Raw genomic sequence first — 17,851 nt, forward strand, 5'->3', positions numbered from 1 at the left:
GTTGGAGATGATGACTGGATTATTGGATCAAATTCAAAATACAGGTGAAATTTAATGAGACAGGTGGGCTTAGGGCATGACAGTTAAAGAAGAAAGAATCACACATTCCTCTGATTTTGTCCCTTTTCAAAAACAGAGTGCATAAACTGCCATTTTATCACAAACTACGCACAGGCTAAGTACTCACTCAAGCACTTTCTGCCATTTTTGACATTGTAGCTCCATCATTGCATTTCCAAAAGCGCTGGCCACAAACAAAATCACCCGCTGCAGCTGAATTAAACCAGATTTTTTGCCTAGCCACAGTGTTGAAATACAACATGCAATTTTATATTGAATGCAATATAACCAAGTCCCTGCTTCTACATTTAAGATGTTCAGTTCCACTTAGCTGTTCAGAAAGGACAGGAAAAGGTAATCTCCCTGATTTGACCAATGGTCAGTTCCCCCGGAAACCATTTCCACATTATGCATCAGTTACTGGTCTAAGTATAGTATAAACAGAAATGAAAATACCACAGATAAGGTATTATTCTCATGCTGTTCTTTTGCTTCTGCTTCTGTCAGTTTTAATCAGAGAGTTCTAATACAGTATTGCAAATGGAAAGTCATGATTCATGTATTAGTTGGCTCTTTGGAAGCACTAGTAGGCCATTTTTTGTTTAGAAATTGGCATAATTAGTCTGAATTTCGACACACTAGTGGTCATTGGAGCTTAACTGGTCCTGCCAAAAGTCTTGTTTGCTCATTATGGTGTCACATTCAGTCTTACTACTAGTACTGTTGAAAGCCAAAGTACTTCACTAGTTTTACTGGTGAAAGTAAAGTGATTGTCATTGTGAAACACTGCAGCGCAGCCCATGGTGCACACAACAAAATATGTCCTCTGTTTTTAATCCATCACCATTGGTGAGCAGTGGCACCTAGGGAGTGTGTGGGGATGCTCAGTGGCACCTTGGCAGATTGGGAGTCGAACCAGCATCCTTCTAATTATGGGTCAGTTTCCTTACCCACTCTGTCAACCACTGCTGGTGGTGAAGCCAAAAATGATGGGCCTTAAAACTACGCTTTACATGATGAATGTTTTTGCGTTTTTGCTGGAGAGCCAACAGCAAGATTTCATTTGTGTCTTACCCAACCACTACTTTGCATTTAGGGAAACTAGTACTACTAGTGGACATTTTGTACCTCACTAATAACACAAGTTTACACTTTTGGAGCCCACTAGTAGCACTAGTGGACATTTTTGGAGGCCACTAGTAATGCTAGTAAATATTTGGCTTCACTAGTACTGCTAGTAACATGGTATAACATTTAAATTGAAGCAACTCTGTGGTGCCCCAATAAAGTTTAATATAGGTCATTGTAGTTCTCCTCTGCTCTGCACATGTAACAGACAGTCATCATCGACAACAACATTTATTTCCAAAATCACATACAGTATGTCTCAATGGTGTTTGACAGGCCCTAACTTTGACCCTTTCTACACACAAGAATAAACTCAAAAAAATGTACTGTAAAAGTTCACAGATTTATATTCTTTTACATTTACAGCACTTATTAGACACCCTTATCCAGAGCGACTTACAATCAGTAGTTACAAGGACAATCTCCAGACCCAATATTATATGCAGTTTCCAAAACAAACTGCACTTGGCCAAAGCTCCTGAAAATAATGCAGTTTTATCTTACAGTTTTTCTAATTGAATTGCCAGAAGATGTGCTTATACCAGCATCTCATTTGATGCTTTCTGCTTTCATACATTTCAATCCAGCTCCATCTAGTAATTTTTTATAAAATTCTACACAATCATTAAAATGGGCTCAATGTTTAGCATACTGTATATCATTAACATTATATACAAGTTTGCCTAAACAACAGCAAAAAGGAAGTCTCTTGTCTTATGTCATAATTCTCATGCATCAGTCATCGGTCATGCATGGTTATGAAATCTTTTTTACACCTTTTTACACCTTCAGCTGTCTGCAGTGTGTTTCTAGTTTATAATTCATGCTCCATTGTTCAAAACAGCATGGATGCCTGCATCCTATTGATTTTTATTTATGGGCTTATGAACAAATTGTGCACAAATCAGAGCAATTATTTCCAAGTGTGCATTGACATCAATAGCTCCCAGCTTTACTGACTTCATTGGGGCCTTTCTGGGTCACCAATTTATGTTTTAAATACGGTGATCTTCTTAAAAATTAGGCCTGAATAGATCACCCCACTTGCTGCAGGATGGAGAGTCCTGCCTGACAGAGACGGACAAAGAACATTTGTCTTTTTACCAGTGGATTTTATATATTTAATGTACCTCACAATGCACAAACGTTTTAATTTTCAATTCACTTAGTACAAAGTCACACAAAGACACGCACAAACACAACCACAGTGCAATAAAAGTGTGTTTATTTACAGTGCAGGCAAGTGAAGCAAGACAACAAACCAAACTAAAAGGTCAGTGCTAAACAACCACCAATAGGAGGAATACTACACACACAAAAGTGAGATTATGTACAAAAGGAGAGAACACACAATGAATAGGCAAGACTAACTATTACAATACAGAACAACACTCCAAATCTCTCCAAAAAGTCTCCACAACCACAACAATGAAACCATCTCCTCTCTCCTCCTTGGGCCATTGGCCGCCATCTGTGTGAAGGGGGCATCCTTAAATACAACCTTTAGACCTCACATGGTAGCATGAGCACAGTCACTTATCACCAAGTTTGTCCTCTCAATCACACACAGAGCAGAGAACATTGGACTAGGGATGTAACATTGTCAAAAGCATATTTCCTTTTGTCATTTTAGTATGGGGCAGTGGTGGCCTAGTGGTTAAAGAAGTGGCCCCAGTAATCAGAAAGTTGCCAGATTGAATCCCGATCTTCCAAGGTGCCACTGAGGTGCCACTGAGCAAAGCACCATCCCCACATACTTCTTCACGGGCGTCTGTCATGGCTGCCCACTGCTCACCAAGGGTGATGGGTCAAAAGCAGTGTGATGCACCATGCTGTGATGAATTGAATCATAATGACATTCACTTCACTTTCACTTTTCTTTAGATTATGAATTATTTGTACTCTTAAACTGAAAAACTACAGGGTTACAGTGTACACACTACAGTTTTGAGGATTACACAAATACTGGTTTCCAAAAAGTTTGCGCTTTCAGTGTCATTTGTTTCTGTGGTTTATTGAAGTGTAATTACAAGCATTTTATAACTTTCAAAGGCTTTTATTGACTATTACATGAAGATTATCGAAAGAATCAAAATTTGTAGTGTTGCCGCTTTTTTCAAGACCTGTGCAACTGGCATGCTGTCAATCAACTTCTGGGCCAAATCCTGACTGATTGCAACCCATTTCTTCATAATTAGTGCTTGGAGTTTGTCAGAATTTGTGTGGCAGGTCCTTTTGCAGAACATCAGTCTGTCCAACATGTTTTTCTTAGAGAGAAGTTGCTTCTGTGCTGCCCTTGTTGTCACCAGGCCATTCTCCAAAAGTCTTCGTCTCACTGTGCACTCACACCTGCTTGCTGCCATTCCTGAGCAAGCTCTGCACTGGTGGCACCCCGATCTCGCAGCTGAATCATCATTAGGAGTCGATCCTCGTGCTTGCTGGACCTCTCTCGAACCTCTCTCCTTGAAATTTGTTATAATTCGATAAATGGTTGATTCAGGTGCAATCTTAATAGCAGCAATATCCTTGCCTGTGAAACTTTTTCTGCTATGATGCAGAATGATGACTGCACATGTTTTCTTGCAGATTAGCAAAGGAAGAACAATGATTTCAAGGATCACTCTCCCTTTAAACTATCCAGTCTGCTATTATAACTCAATCAATGACAGAATGATCTCTGGCCTTGTGCTTGTCAACACTCTCACCTGTGTTAACGAGATGATCACTGAAATGATCTCAGCAGGTCCTTTTCTGGCAGGGCTGAAATGCAGTTCAAATGTTTGTTTTTTTTAGATTAAGTTACTTTTCATGGCAAGGAGGGATTTAGCAATCCATCTAGTCACTCTTCATAACATTCTGTAGTGTATGCAAATTGACATAATACAAATTGAAGTAGCGAACTGTGAAAACCAGTATTTGTGTCATTCTCAAAAATTTTGCCCACGACTATACATGGATGTATTTCATCATAGACAGGTAGCAGTTCATGGTCTTTTCTGTTTCTAGCCCAAAATCTAGCTCTAGTTTTACATTTTAACACTGTGAAATGATTGTGACACTTTCAAAAACACAGGCAGTGTTTCTTTCGCCTCTGTCAACAGTATTGACTAGCCTTCGATTTGGAAAGTGAGTGATTCTTTTCTATTTGGACAATTAATCCTCTGAGGGTTTGGAGCTTGTGTCTACAGCTGGACACAGTTTCTTATCACAGAGGCAGGATCAGGAAAAAGCTTGAGACCTCAGCCTACAGCCCACTGTGTTGGGCTTCGTCCTTTTAATCTGTTTGTTGGCTACCAGATTTGCTAGGGTCAAGTGTGATAACAGGATTAGGGTGAGTGATTGGGCTTCAACTCGAAAGCATGAGGTAGAGAGGGACAGAGAGGAAAGAGAAATGACAGAGCGAGAAAGAGAGATATCTTTGTGTCTGTTGGACAAATTGATAGTGAACCTCAGAGTAAGATGGAATGAGGAACAAGATTTCAAACCCATCTGAGCAGGTACATATAGCCACTCAAATTCAAACTCTAATACACATGTTTGCACATCTTTCTGAAGTACAAAATATATAAATTGAAAATTCACATATGCATATATGTATCTGAGTCCTTCCTCAACACACATACATACAAATTGCAACAGCAATTAACATGTATGTACAAACAGTACCACTTTAAGCAAATATCTGAGTAAATTAATATAACACCCCACTCTGTCCATAAACCAATATGAGTGAATGAATATTCATCAGTTGGGTTTTCTCTGGCATGAACTGCTCATTTAACACCCAAACACACTTTGCTAATTCCCCCATCAGCTAATACTGAAGCTAATAACAGCAAACGTCAGCTAAAGCAAACACTGCTTAAGCAGCTTCCCAGCAGCACACACTGCTGCTCATTACTGAAGACAAATCAGACACTATTATGAGAGATATTTACACTACAGGAATGAATAGGTGTTTGGATGAATATATGGCTTCACTGGGGATATTAAAATAAATGTTATCTTATAAATATTTGTTATCTTATTGTTACGAGCCGGTCTAGGGGTTCCGGCCCATAAGAAAAGAAATGACTAAAACGAAAACCTATTAAGACAAATTAAGTATTTTATTAACAAATAAGTATATAAATAAAGAATAAACTAATTACAACAAATAAAGACAAACAAAACAAGAAAACAGAGAAAAACAAAAAACACGTCACCTCCTAGGGGAAGTGCAGCGGAAACCCGTAAGTGATGCAAAAGGGAAATGGTAGGGAGGCGGGCAGTGTGGATGGCACGGCAAGCACAGCCCCAAAAAAAAGAGTCCCTTTTATTCTGTCTGTCCACAGCAGGAGCAGGTGGGCTCAATTTGCAATCACCAGGCACCTGCAAACACAACACAAAACACAGAAGAGAAACACACCAAAATACCAGGATGTAACACCTTTTGTGAACCTACCTGACTTGTGAAACAAATACATAAAAATAGACATGTTGAGGAATTTTAGGGCATATTCAGAAGATGCCTCTTTTGTGAGCACATTATTTTCAAACAGCCACATAACAAGTTCGATATGATATACAGTTTAAGGCTTATTTTTTGATTGACAACCCTAATTATTACAGTTATCAGTAATAGGTTAAATCAATTTTCCTCTTTACAAATACATTTTTAACACCACAATGATGTTTATGTACTGTAAAATAACATCACTAACCAAGAACAAAGAACAAAGGTTACTGATAAAAATTTGTTCAGACTACCCCAGATTAGTGCTATTTTTGTTGATCACTAGACTGGATGTTTTTCCTTGACTATGTCCTAACCTTCTTTAAATGACTTCATGGACAGAGAAATAGAGGGTGGTGTGAAAAATTGTGACAAATATTCCAACCAAGTAAAAGGCATCAGCAAGGACAACCAATAGCTGTAGGCTTGGAAGATCAAGTAATTGCCATTGATCATGTAGTAAATCATGGTCTGTCGATGAAATAAGCTAGACTGAGTGCTCAGCAGTGGGATCTATTGTGAGAATATTTGGACAGACCTGCAGTTAATGATGCTGCTGCAGCATCAGTGAGTAGAGTAAAGTCTTGGAAATGTTTGTTTTTGCTTTTATATCTTAAAAGCCAAATGGAAAAGCCAAATTCCTCCTATGGTTAAGATAAAAAGACTATTGTTGAGGCTATCAACAATAATATTGTCAGAAATTGTCATAATGCACGCATTCACTGTTGCAATTTATCAATATTACATTTATTTCCTTCCTCAGTTGCATAAATGTGCACTCCAGCACATCATAAAGAATCTCACTGGGGTTAAGGTCCATATGTGAAAATCATATCTCATGTTACCGGAACCACTCTTTCACAATTTGGACCTGATGAATCCTGGCATACCCATGCAAAAATTAAAATTGCCAGGTAGTCAGCTGACCTCATTTACTGTGTATACAACATTTCTGAACTGCAGTTACCCTAGATCATTGCAGTGTCCCCACAGACTTGTGTATTAGGAACTACTCATGATGACTGACCCTCTTATTACCATGATAGGCCCATCACTCAGAAACAGGATAATTCAGGAATCATCAGACCACATGACCTTCTTCCATTGCTCGTACTCGTATTGTCACTGTTGAACACAGCCATGAGTTCAGCTGTAAATTGAAAATATTTTTTAAAATAAATTAAAAATATACAAATTCTGACACAATTCATGATGGTGATGATGGTTCCCCACTATCCTTCAGTTTATTTTATACTTCATTTGACTGTTTTTAACCATTATTTTAGTAGTTTCTTTGATTGATTAATTGCAATAATTTGACCCTTCTGAAGCAGATTAATATATTTTCCATAACCACAGGATGTGTGTTCCAACAAGCTGCTCATGACATCGGTTATGGTTAAATATCCTGTTTCCAGCTGAATCATAACAATTCATACATAAATGATCTAATGGCAGGCATTAATCTATTTGATTTGTTATTATTGTAGAATTCTATGAATTACACACTTTTGTCATAAATTATTTTGAGGATTGCCAGACTGCTGTTTTAAATTCATGGTCTGTAAAAAGATGTTCGAAAAGTTCTGAAACTGGAACTCCGTATAATTGAAAATGAATAACCAACTGTGCAATTGTGAACAGCATGTCGACATTACAATGATGAGCCGAAGTTAAGAGGTCAGATGGGGCTGTTTGACTGAAGATACCCTCATGGCAGTGGCACGTTATGCCCAGACAATCATTGCCAGCAGCCTTCCAAGTGGGAGGAAGTGACATGGAGCTAATGCTCTGTCACACAGAGTTGTCAGCAGATTAGCCAGTGGATTACACCACAGCCATGGGATATGCAGAGAAACACCAACAGAGGAGTGGCTAGGAGGAAGAAAATATGCTGTGATGAAGGACATCATGAATTAAAGAAACGGAAATCCCATATGTATATGATTAATTTATTATATTACATAATACAATTAGGTATAATAGAATAAAAATTAATATTAGGCAGGCAGTAGCTGATTAATGGTACATATCTTAAATATTTTTAGCCTAAGTCTTTCAAAGAGGCTAATAATTGTTGGATTAAACAACCCCTATGCCCCAATCCCCCACCACCACACACACACACAAACTTCCATATATGTTTTTATTGTATTGTATGCTGTGTTATTTGCATACAAGTTCAAGTTCAGTATATAACAACTCCTTTTTTTACATCATTTGACAAATAAAAAAAATGCATCACAACGCAATGATTGTGGTAATGATTGATTGACTTGCTAAAGTCATTTTGCAAATTCCATTTCAGGTAATCAATCTTCGGTTTGCTTTGCCAGAATGAATTCAAACATTTCTGTTTTTTAAGAGCAGGGTCTATAATTCGTAATGTTCACTGCACATACCAGTTATATTCACGATGCAAAAGTGCCTATATAAAGACACTGGGATGAAACACAAAGACCATAAACTTTTTAAGCATTAAGAAGCATCACATATTTTCTGGTCCTTCTCTGAAGTTAAGACACTGTTCATAAATGATAATTCATGGCCTTCACTTACATTATGAACTGCTATGCCTTTTCCTCATCTATTTATTATTGTTATATTAAAAAGACAAGAAATTCAGCTAATAAAGGTAATAAATCACCGTAGGCCATAGACTGTTATTGACATCACCCACTCTCTCATGTGTGACAATTTAATTGCTTTTCTGTCCTTGTGTACCCCAAACCACAATCTAAACAACTGAGAACAACCTGGTTGATGAATCCAATATGATAGTAGGAACTTTTGTGCTCACTACCTTTCTTTGTGAAAGACTATGTCTTCTGACAAATAGGACTAAGATAAAGACCAAAACTGCCTGTAACAAATAAGGAAAAATGACAGAAATAGAAAATAAAAATGGCAGTTTTGTCAGTTATTTAGCACATAAACCTTTCAGTTTCAATTAAAATATCACATGCATGTGTGCTTTTTCTCTGAGATGAACAGGGTAAGTTGTCACCTGCACCTGCAGCCTAAAAATTATAATTAATATATGGAAAATGCATGGATATATGGTGATTTAAAATATACACACACATTTTATTTTTTTTTAGGTGATGTATGAAGTTAATAGCTGGGATTACGCATGCTTGTCATGTTGGCAAGTTGACTCAATTTGAAAAAAATCCAATGCCCTAATTTTGACACCCTTGACACCTCTTAGCCTTTTTTCAGCATTTTGAGCCATATCTTTTTTGTTGAATTGGAAAACATGGCCCAGCCTCTGCACACCATGTGCATCAGTGAGCCTTGGTCGCCCATGACCTTGTAGTCAGATCACTGGTTTTCCATCCTTGGGACTTTTGTTAGGTTCAGACAACTGCAGACTGGGAACATTAGTACTGCAGTCTTGAAGAAGCATTTTCCAGTAATTCACAAATAATGAATCTGAAAACACTCCATAAATATTGATGTATGTTGCTGATCAAGTTCTCTATGTTTGTTCTTTACTGAGGAAACTGCATACATTTATAGTAAACAGATATGATCAAAGTGACATACGTATCCCAAGCTATGGATACAGTGAAAGGTGGTAGTAGCCTAGCATGTAACACACATGCCTGCGAACCAGAAGACCCAGGTTCAAATCTCACTTACTAATATTGTGTCCCTGAGCAAGACACTTAAACCTAAGTTGCTCCAGGGGGACTGTCCCCGTATTTCCTGATTGTAAGTCGCTCTGGATAAGAGCGTCAGATAAATGCTGTAAATGTAAATGTAAGTCACCCTGGTGCAACTCAGGGTTAAGTGTCTTGCTAATGTACAAAATGGTAATAAGTGGGGTTTTAAATTGTGACTTTGTGGTCTTCTGGTTTATAGGCGAGTGTGTAAAGTAAAGTAAATTGATTGTCACGGCACCCCTGTCACAGCAGCACAGCACACAGTGCACATAGTGAAATTTGTCCTCTGCATTTAACCCATCACTCAATGGCACCGCAGTAGCACCTTGGTGAATCGGGATTCAAACTGGTAACCTTCTGATTACGGGGCCGTTTCCTTAACCACTAGGCCAACACTGCCCCGGTTACCCACTAAACTATTTCCACTCTTTACTTGAGGTCAAGCTGTAACACTGGATATTGCTAATAACCCTTGTTTACAACAACAACATTTATTTCTTATGTAGCCCAAAATCACATACAGTATGTGTCAATGGGCTTTGTCAGGCCCTGCAGTTGACATTCCCCACACTTTGATATAATTTTTTTATTATTTTAATGTGCTTTTAAAGTAACTCAGGAATCACTACTATTTAAAGGGACAGTTGTCACAACGGCAAGCTGATGGGGGAGGGAAGCGCAGAGTCAAGACATACTGGGAAAGGGATTTTATTACAAACAATAAAAGAACTGAAACAAAGCCAGGCTCGATGGTTGTAAACAGTGCAAAAAGGGTAAAACACAAACTTACCCGCAGGTGTGTGGCGATTGCCAAAACTCACAACTCAAACACATAAGGTGCCAGGTCAAGTTCACCTACATAATCTGATAAATCATTGTGAAATCAGTACTTAATAAATAATTCATACAATCAATTAAAATATTTCCTTAAAGTTTGATTTCACAATTTAGGTAAACAAGCATGGATCAACCTGCCTTACATGCTTTCTCTTTCAAAGCATATAGTCAATTTCCATCTCCCTGAAGGCCTGGGCCAGTCATAGATGGACACTGCAATGTGTGAAATTGATGAAGATATGGCTGGGATGGGTGCCATTGCCTCAGAGCAGAACAACAGGTTGACTGTGGTGGCCTTTTGTGAACACTCAGCTGTAAAATGGAAGCTGGAGCCGACTATGCGCCTCTGATCAATCGGCCACGCTGTAGGGAGGTTTCTGGGAAAATTCATGTGTTGGGCTCGTGAAGCAGAGGCGTGTCAATGAGAGCACACAGAGAATGAGGGAGGTTCAGTATCTAATTTTCACACAGCAGACATTTGACTAGCCTTGTTGTGCCTTAAAATGAGAGTCAATTTTAACAACTAGTTACTCAGCATTTATGACGAAGTGAATATGCATGGCATGAATACCATAATACCCTTTCTACCATCACAACAAATTACATAGATTTGTGTTGATACAGATTGGGCCATGCTGCATGAGCTCCACTACAGCCCTTCCCGTCAATCACTTCACATTATTTTACTTTTCTTTACACCTTCTTTTTTCTAGTATTCCAATATAATCACTCCATCATCTGTGGGCCTATTTGGTGAGTTAGTTTGATGGCCTGTCAGTGGTTTCTCTCTCCTTGAGTGCTCAGACCAGGCATATTCTCGTCGATGTGCCAGTTGGCGCTTCTCCTTTGCTCAGGACGGCTGTTCTGCGTGGCCGGTCCGTCAAGACAAGGACAGGCTGTGTCGCAAGCTGACAGTGCCCATCACTCTTCCATGCTACGCTACTCATTAGTTTTAATAGACTTTCACATCGTCAGGTGACAGGCCACTGTGCGTGCCTCAAGCTCTCAGAGTACAGAAAGCTATGCAAATATAAACTGTAAATAATAATACAATGTATATACACTATTTATACAAAGATAATAATATAAATAGTTTAATTTGAGCAAATGAGGATAGGAATGTCGATCTCACAGAAGGCTCTATCATGCCAAGACTTGCATTTCTAGCTGTAAAGAGAGAATGGCTGAATTTTTGCCAGCTGCTCCCCGTGGCTGAGACCTCATCTGTCATCTTTTTTCTTCCTGCTCTGGTCTCCATAATACTGTAGTTACACAAAAACACCTCGCTGTGCTTTAGATAAGTGAGGGGTCTTAAGCTTCTATTCTTTTTGCAATATTTATTTAGGTTGTTTTGATACGATAACATCTCTTTCACTATCAGGCATGAACGTTTTAATTGTTGTTGTTGCTTGTTTGACTAATCTCAGTTGCATTAGAGAAAAACTGTTAAATAAACCATTCAGTCACATCCAATAATAGCCTCATTATAAGAAAAACTGTACTCATGCAGTTGAGTCTTTGTTTTCTTGAAATATTTGTTACCCACCATAATTAGCATTTAGGAAAGCAATTTCCCAACATTTTTGAAACTCCTACTGCCTCATTGTTTATGACAAGGCAGTTGCTTGGGAATGCTAAGTAGCTGGAGAAACATAACGAATAGAAAAGGTTGAATCCAAATGCCTGCCTTTTGTAAGTCACTTGTGCTAAAGAACAATACATGTTTCCAGAAGCTTTCACTGTGTGTATGATTCGCATTACTGCCTTGTCATCAGTTGTTCAGAAAATTATGTTTCAAATTCCCTGTTTTAGCAAAATATACAGTGACCCATTCATCATACTTGACACATTTCCAGAACAAAGACATTGGATATTGTTCAGCAGATTGCCTACAATTATGATAAGGTGTTAGGTGTTTTGCCTATTATATGACCTTGTGGTTGAAAAGTAATGTCTTCCCACTTTGTCTCAACATGTCAGATCATTATCCAGAGGCATGCATATTTTAATTTACAATGACCGCCAGAGTGATACTGAGCACTTTTCTATGAGTGCTGGCATGGCCGGCCAAAGCCGTTGAGGACATATCCCCCTTTCTCACATACACTCTGTTCTTGTCACCCACTGAGAGGAGAGCAGGCATTCAGTGATGTAATGGACGGCTTTGTCTCACAATGCACAAACACAGAGTAATGGTGCATTTTAGGGTAATCTATAAACACACTGCATTGCGCACACAAGGTTACAGGTAGACCAAAAGCCAAAAACACAGAAAAGCATGGAGTCAACGTGCTTGCACTTTAGCTCCTTGAGCATCCTCACAACAAAGGTTAATGCCTTTTTAGATAAAGAATTTATTTAGTATTTTCAGACAATTGTGTAGTTTTAGTTTAATGTTGTCTTAAAATAATACAACAATAATTTCTTTTTGTATAACTTGAAATCACAGGCAGACATTTATTTAGAGCAGTGGTGACCTAGTGGTTAACCTAATCAGAGGTTAATTCAAAGAAGGACCACCTTCCAGGGTAGCAAGTGCGTGCAATGAGAATCACTGCAGAAATCCATTATTTCTAAGATGATGCTCAGAGTCCAGAGTCCATTTTTGGGTTGGTGGGACCTGGGTTCTTGATAGGGCCAGGAGTCCATGTTCACACCTGTACGTCTCTGGTGGTCTTATCATTGGACTCTGGACAACTAGGATAGCTTATCTAAGGTGAATTTTTCACTGTCTATGCTTGACAGGGTGACTGTGTTTTAAAATGAACTTAATAATTGATACCATGTCTGGGATTTTGACAGAAGGCCAGAGTTATTAGCAATCTGCAGTCATAATTTTTATTTCTCTAGTGAGGCTCGATCTCAGTTAATACATTTACATTAACATTTACAGCATTTGGCAGACGCCCTTATCCAGAGCGACTTACAACGTGCTTTCAAGTTACCATCGATGAAGAGATCAATTCCGGTTCACTAAGACCCCAACTATGAATACATCTATTTTATTCACTCTGTTGTAGATTCTGTGCACAAAGTTCGACAACAAGAAAATTACAATTTAATCTAAATATTAATACAGAATACAGCTCATGCTGCAACAAATAATGACTGAAGATTAAAGTCAATAGATGACTGAGATCATATGATTTTTCATCTGTTATATGAAGTAAAAAGGGCATAGTCAGCTTCCCTTTTGACTGAACAATTGTCAGGTTTTAAAGCTAATTATGGGCTATGTTGGCATGCAGTGATTTTTGTGATGCCATGCGTCCTGCACCACATTTCCTTCCATATAGTAGGCACATTTAATTAAAAGATTTGAACATGGTAGGATTCCAGATAAAACTTTTGATGATTTAGGGGGCTTTCTGAATATGGACCGTGAACATAGGCTTCACCTTGTGCTACACACATGTAAGAAACTGAGATGTGCTTAAAGTAAAATGGCCCCACATGATGCAGGAGAAGGTTTTATGGACTGACTGAATGTAAATGCTACAGAAACACTGAATGTGTTATACAACTGAATAATTAAACTGAAACAAAATGTACTGCAATATATATATATACATCTTTCTTTTCAATTGTGTTTACTCCTCCATGTAGTCTGTTGAGCTATTTAGTTTTAGAAATAAATGATGAGGCTAAGTGTATTTTTTCCCTGAATCCAATCAGCTCAGGGCAAGGTTTTTGAGAGTAGTTTATCCTTACTGAGATAATAACTAGGTCTGCAATGGAGAGGTCTGGAAAAATCTATACATTGATTTTCAGCTTAATGGGTGTCAAATACCAAGTGTGCTTATGAAAATGCTTTGTGGGAGTACCAAAAAACCTTTAGGCAGGAGCATTTAAAAAGTATGTTTGTTTTTTCATTGAAATGCATGAATAGTCCTAACTGATGGTTAACTGTAACGTTAGACTAGCTGCAGTAACATTATCACTACAACTTTTAAGTCTTTAATGATTAGGAGATTTGTTTCATTGTACACCCTTTCTTAAACAACAGTAGGTTTGAAACAGGCAGGGCTAATGTGAGAAAAAAAAATATAATAATTACAGCAAGCTCTCAGGAGAATTTGTCTGGTAGTCCATCTCATTGACAGATGAGACTTTATCGACTCCTGTGTATAATCCTATGGCAAAGTTCACATCTGATGGATAATAAGTGTTTATGATAGATACAGCCCTTCAGACCATTTATCAACAACTGCTGCTGTAATACTCTATACCTGTGCCATGAATGCAAGGTCAGTGTCTTAATGCAAGTGTAAATCTTATAACCTTTCAATAACACTGAACAGAATCTTATTTAATGTAATCACTGAGCTGTGGCACTGAATATATTGGTATGTGCTGACTGTCGAAGAGTAGGATGTGTAAAATAGTCAGCAGGGCAAAATAAATATTTTTGCTTAATTGTTGTCATGGTTTAATTAATTAAATATTAATTTAATATGTATTTCACTTATTTTCACCCCAAACAATGTTCTTAGTTCCCACACTTAGTGCCTGATTTTTAATCTTCCTTCAAATGGTCCCATTATGGGCTGTCACAGTGTATCTAGTTGTCTACTTGTCCACAAATTTGACATTGCAAAGGTGTTATGCCAGATGCACTTCATTACATAACCCTTACCATTTTCCAGGGCTTGGGACATCAAGAAACAATGGGCTGGTTTATACGTATTATTCTCGTATGCTACTTTCTTAACAGTGAATAGTTGCATATGTGTGTAATGAGGAATGCTGTATGTTAGCTAACATGAGATCTGATACACTTTTCCTTTTCACACAATTTTGCCATTGTTTCCAGTTCTATTACCTTGCACCCTGCAGCTAAAGGCTGTTCATCTGTCATTTTGGCCTCATGCCACCAGAGCACCTTTTTGCAAGAGGTTTTTGTTTCTGTTCACCTTTCCCTCTGGGATTTCTTTCTTCCTTCATATTGAGTTAGGAACGGTGTATTTCTCAGCACATATATGAAACAGAGAGAAACAGGCTCTGTAATTTTTACCTCCAGCACTGACTGAGATTTATCATTTATTTGACGATTCGCCAGACCTTTTCTTTGGTGTCTAGTGCCGCTATCGCTTTTGTACAGTGTCCTAAATTCGTGTACGAATCAAGGTGAAAGTAAAAGTTTCTGCCCATCTAATTTCTTTTTCTTCCGCCGAAGTCCTGACATTCCTTCAGTGGTCGGAGAAAGTAAATTCTGCTATGTGACGTCACCCTCCCATCCTTCTCTGTTCCTGTGGCAGAGACGCGCGGCGCAGTCTGCTGTAGACTGGTGACCGAGAGCCCTTCTCCGTCGTGCGGTCCACTGAAACCCACGACAACTGTACCGCGCACTAAGACTGCACGCGCCAAAGGCGTACAACCCACAGGACGCAGCGACGGTATCGAAACGATGAAGACATAACGCTCTCCAACGGGAGTACACCTCGCATTTGCTTTCCAGTACCTGTTCTCTTCTTTCGGACTGAGCAACATTCAGCTCCCAGAATGGGCTCTCCAGCTTAGCGAGGAGAGTAGGTGGATGTATACCCTGGATGTATTGGGAGCGAGCGGCGCGTCGGCAGCTGGACGGTCCGAGTTTGCGAGCTGTGAGTGAGCATGGTGTTATAAGAGGTAAGAGGTGTGTTCCCCCCATGGACTGTTCCGCTAGTAGTTTCTGTTGATCTGACGTGTACGCTGTGAGCGCTGGCACGACCGCATCGTCTAAGTTCAGCTGCTGGATTTTCTTTATTTAGGCCTAGCACTGGGAAATAAACATAGGCGCATTATTATCAATAATGAACAAAACATTTTCGTATTGAATAAATGTTTCATGTACAATTGCGCCGTTTGTAGCGCCGTCTATTTTTAGCAAATTTCAATTTAACGCTCACCTTATATTTCTATTTAGCATTTTTTTAGCATTAAATATCTCGTTCACTATCGAGAAATCGCCTACAGCAGCAGTTTTTTATGTACGATACTAAAGTTTTAAATGCTTGCACTGCCCTCTGTAGCCTGTGCATGTTGTATATGAATATCTTAATATGCATGTGAGTCGTTTTTAAAGAGGATATAGGCTGTAGGCTAAAATATGCAGCAGGCTAATTTGTTCTGGCACTGTAAAATGTGGCAGTCTTTAGTTTAGTTATTTAAGTACCGTCTCTGATTAGATCGTTCGGTACAGATTTAAACAATGCATGCACTGTGGGTTGGTGTTTGTACCTAACAAGACAAATCTCAAAATGTACTGCCTTTGGAATGTGAATAGTATTTTATATTTTAGATAGTTTCACAATGGACATGGCCTGTGGTGTGATGATGAAATGTTCAGTAGATTTTATACTGGAATTCTCTGAGCTGCAGGGATATACTAAAACCAATAACAGGAGGTCAAACCTAGTGAAGTGTTGAAAACAACCTCTAATTGCTGTATAAGTGTGTCCAGTCACCAGTTTACTGACACTCAGCATTTCCAGATCACTGACCTCAAGGAGCCACCGTTGCCCAGCTTTGTAATTTTTTTTATACCTTAAACAAACAATCAGCCTTCCTTCCCTGAATGACACAGTACAATTACAACCAAAGCTGCACTGTAGCTATTGCTGCACTTTAGTCAACTTAAAATAAAAATATGGTGTTCATCCCTCTGCTTGTTTAAATTAGTCAACTTAAAATTTGATGGAAGCTAGGTAAATTTTTCAGAATTCAGCCATAAGTGCGAGATTGTGGAAAGCATATGAAGCGTTACTAATTTCATGTTCACCACATTGTGACTCATGCCTCAAACAAAGAGTCAATTTTGTGACTTTAATTGCCCTTCTTTCTGTGTCACATTTTGCTTCACCTAATCCGCATGTTATATTCCGCATGTTCTGCTATGTCTGAGACCCCCCCCAGACATATGCCTTAACATCTGACATTTTTTCTCTGATTTCTTAAATGACAATTTGTCCATTTTTATTTGATTATTTATTCATCTTTCCATCCATCCATCTGTCAATTTAACCGACCACCAATCACTTTGTCATGCTGTATCCTGCACTGTTTTTGTATTTGTCTATGAAGGCAAAACTATGAATGTGTGTAAATGAATGTGTGTAAAAGCTATTTCACAAAAAATACCTTCTATCTTTAAGAAATTTTGTAAATGTTTGTCAAAAACACACAAGCAGCCATGTTTTCATGTGTAAGGACATGACACATGAAAAAGTAGTTTTATTTTGCAGAGCCATGTAATAATGCAAATGTGACTGTCTCTACGTCTGCTTGTGCTTTGGCTTTTGTCATTTACTCCATTTGCCTTCTGTTCTGAACTTCAGCTTTGCAGAATCAATGAGGACTAAGAGACTTCCCGGTCTCTTTGATCTGTTTAATAATAATGATGGTAATAATAATAATAATAATAGTACATTTTAGAATACACTGGGTGGTAGATGGAAATGGATGGGCTGTCATCCATCAGAAAAAGGAGCCTCTCTCACTGCAGCTGTTACTCACTTGCCGATTGGGTTTCAATTGCTATGGGGAGTGCCAAATGCCTGTGGCCAGTTGTGCATGGAAAGGGGGAGGTGTAAAGTGTGTGGGATGTTAGGCAGGGGGTCAGCAGCATTGGCACAGGTTTGGAATTCTTCCCCCTGACCTCCATCTGGCGACCTCCATTTAGTTT

The 17,851-nt window shown here is 38.6% G+C and overlaps 1 protein-coding gene across 36 annotated transcripts in view; it reads left to right on the top strand.

The window, feature by feature from the left end:
- The window catches only part of LOC114786615 (receptor-type tyrosine-protein phosphatase delta), a 403,565-nt gene that overhangs the window by 209,096 nt on the left and 176,618 nt on the right, over nucleotides 1-17,851 (top strand). The window contains exon 1 of one of the 36 annotated variants that reach the window (XM_028973904.1): nucleotides 15,476-15,816. The exons of the other annotated variants lie outside the window; for them this stretch is intronic. The gene's annotated coding sequence lies outside the window, so the exon portion shown is untranslated. Of the gene's footprint in view, nucleotides 1-15,475; nucleotides 15,817-17,851 lie in introns of those variants that run through there. 36 annotated transcript variants of the gene reach the window in all.

Source organism: Denticeps clupeoides, chromosome 1 (genome assembly GCF_900700375.1).
Source record: "Denticeps clupeoides chromosome 1, fDenClu1.1, whole genome shotgun sequence".
In the NCBI taxonomy this organism is placed as follows: Eukaryota; Metazoa; Chordata; class Actinopteri; order Clupeiformes; family Denticipitidae; genus Denticeps; species Denticeps clupeoides.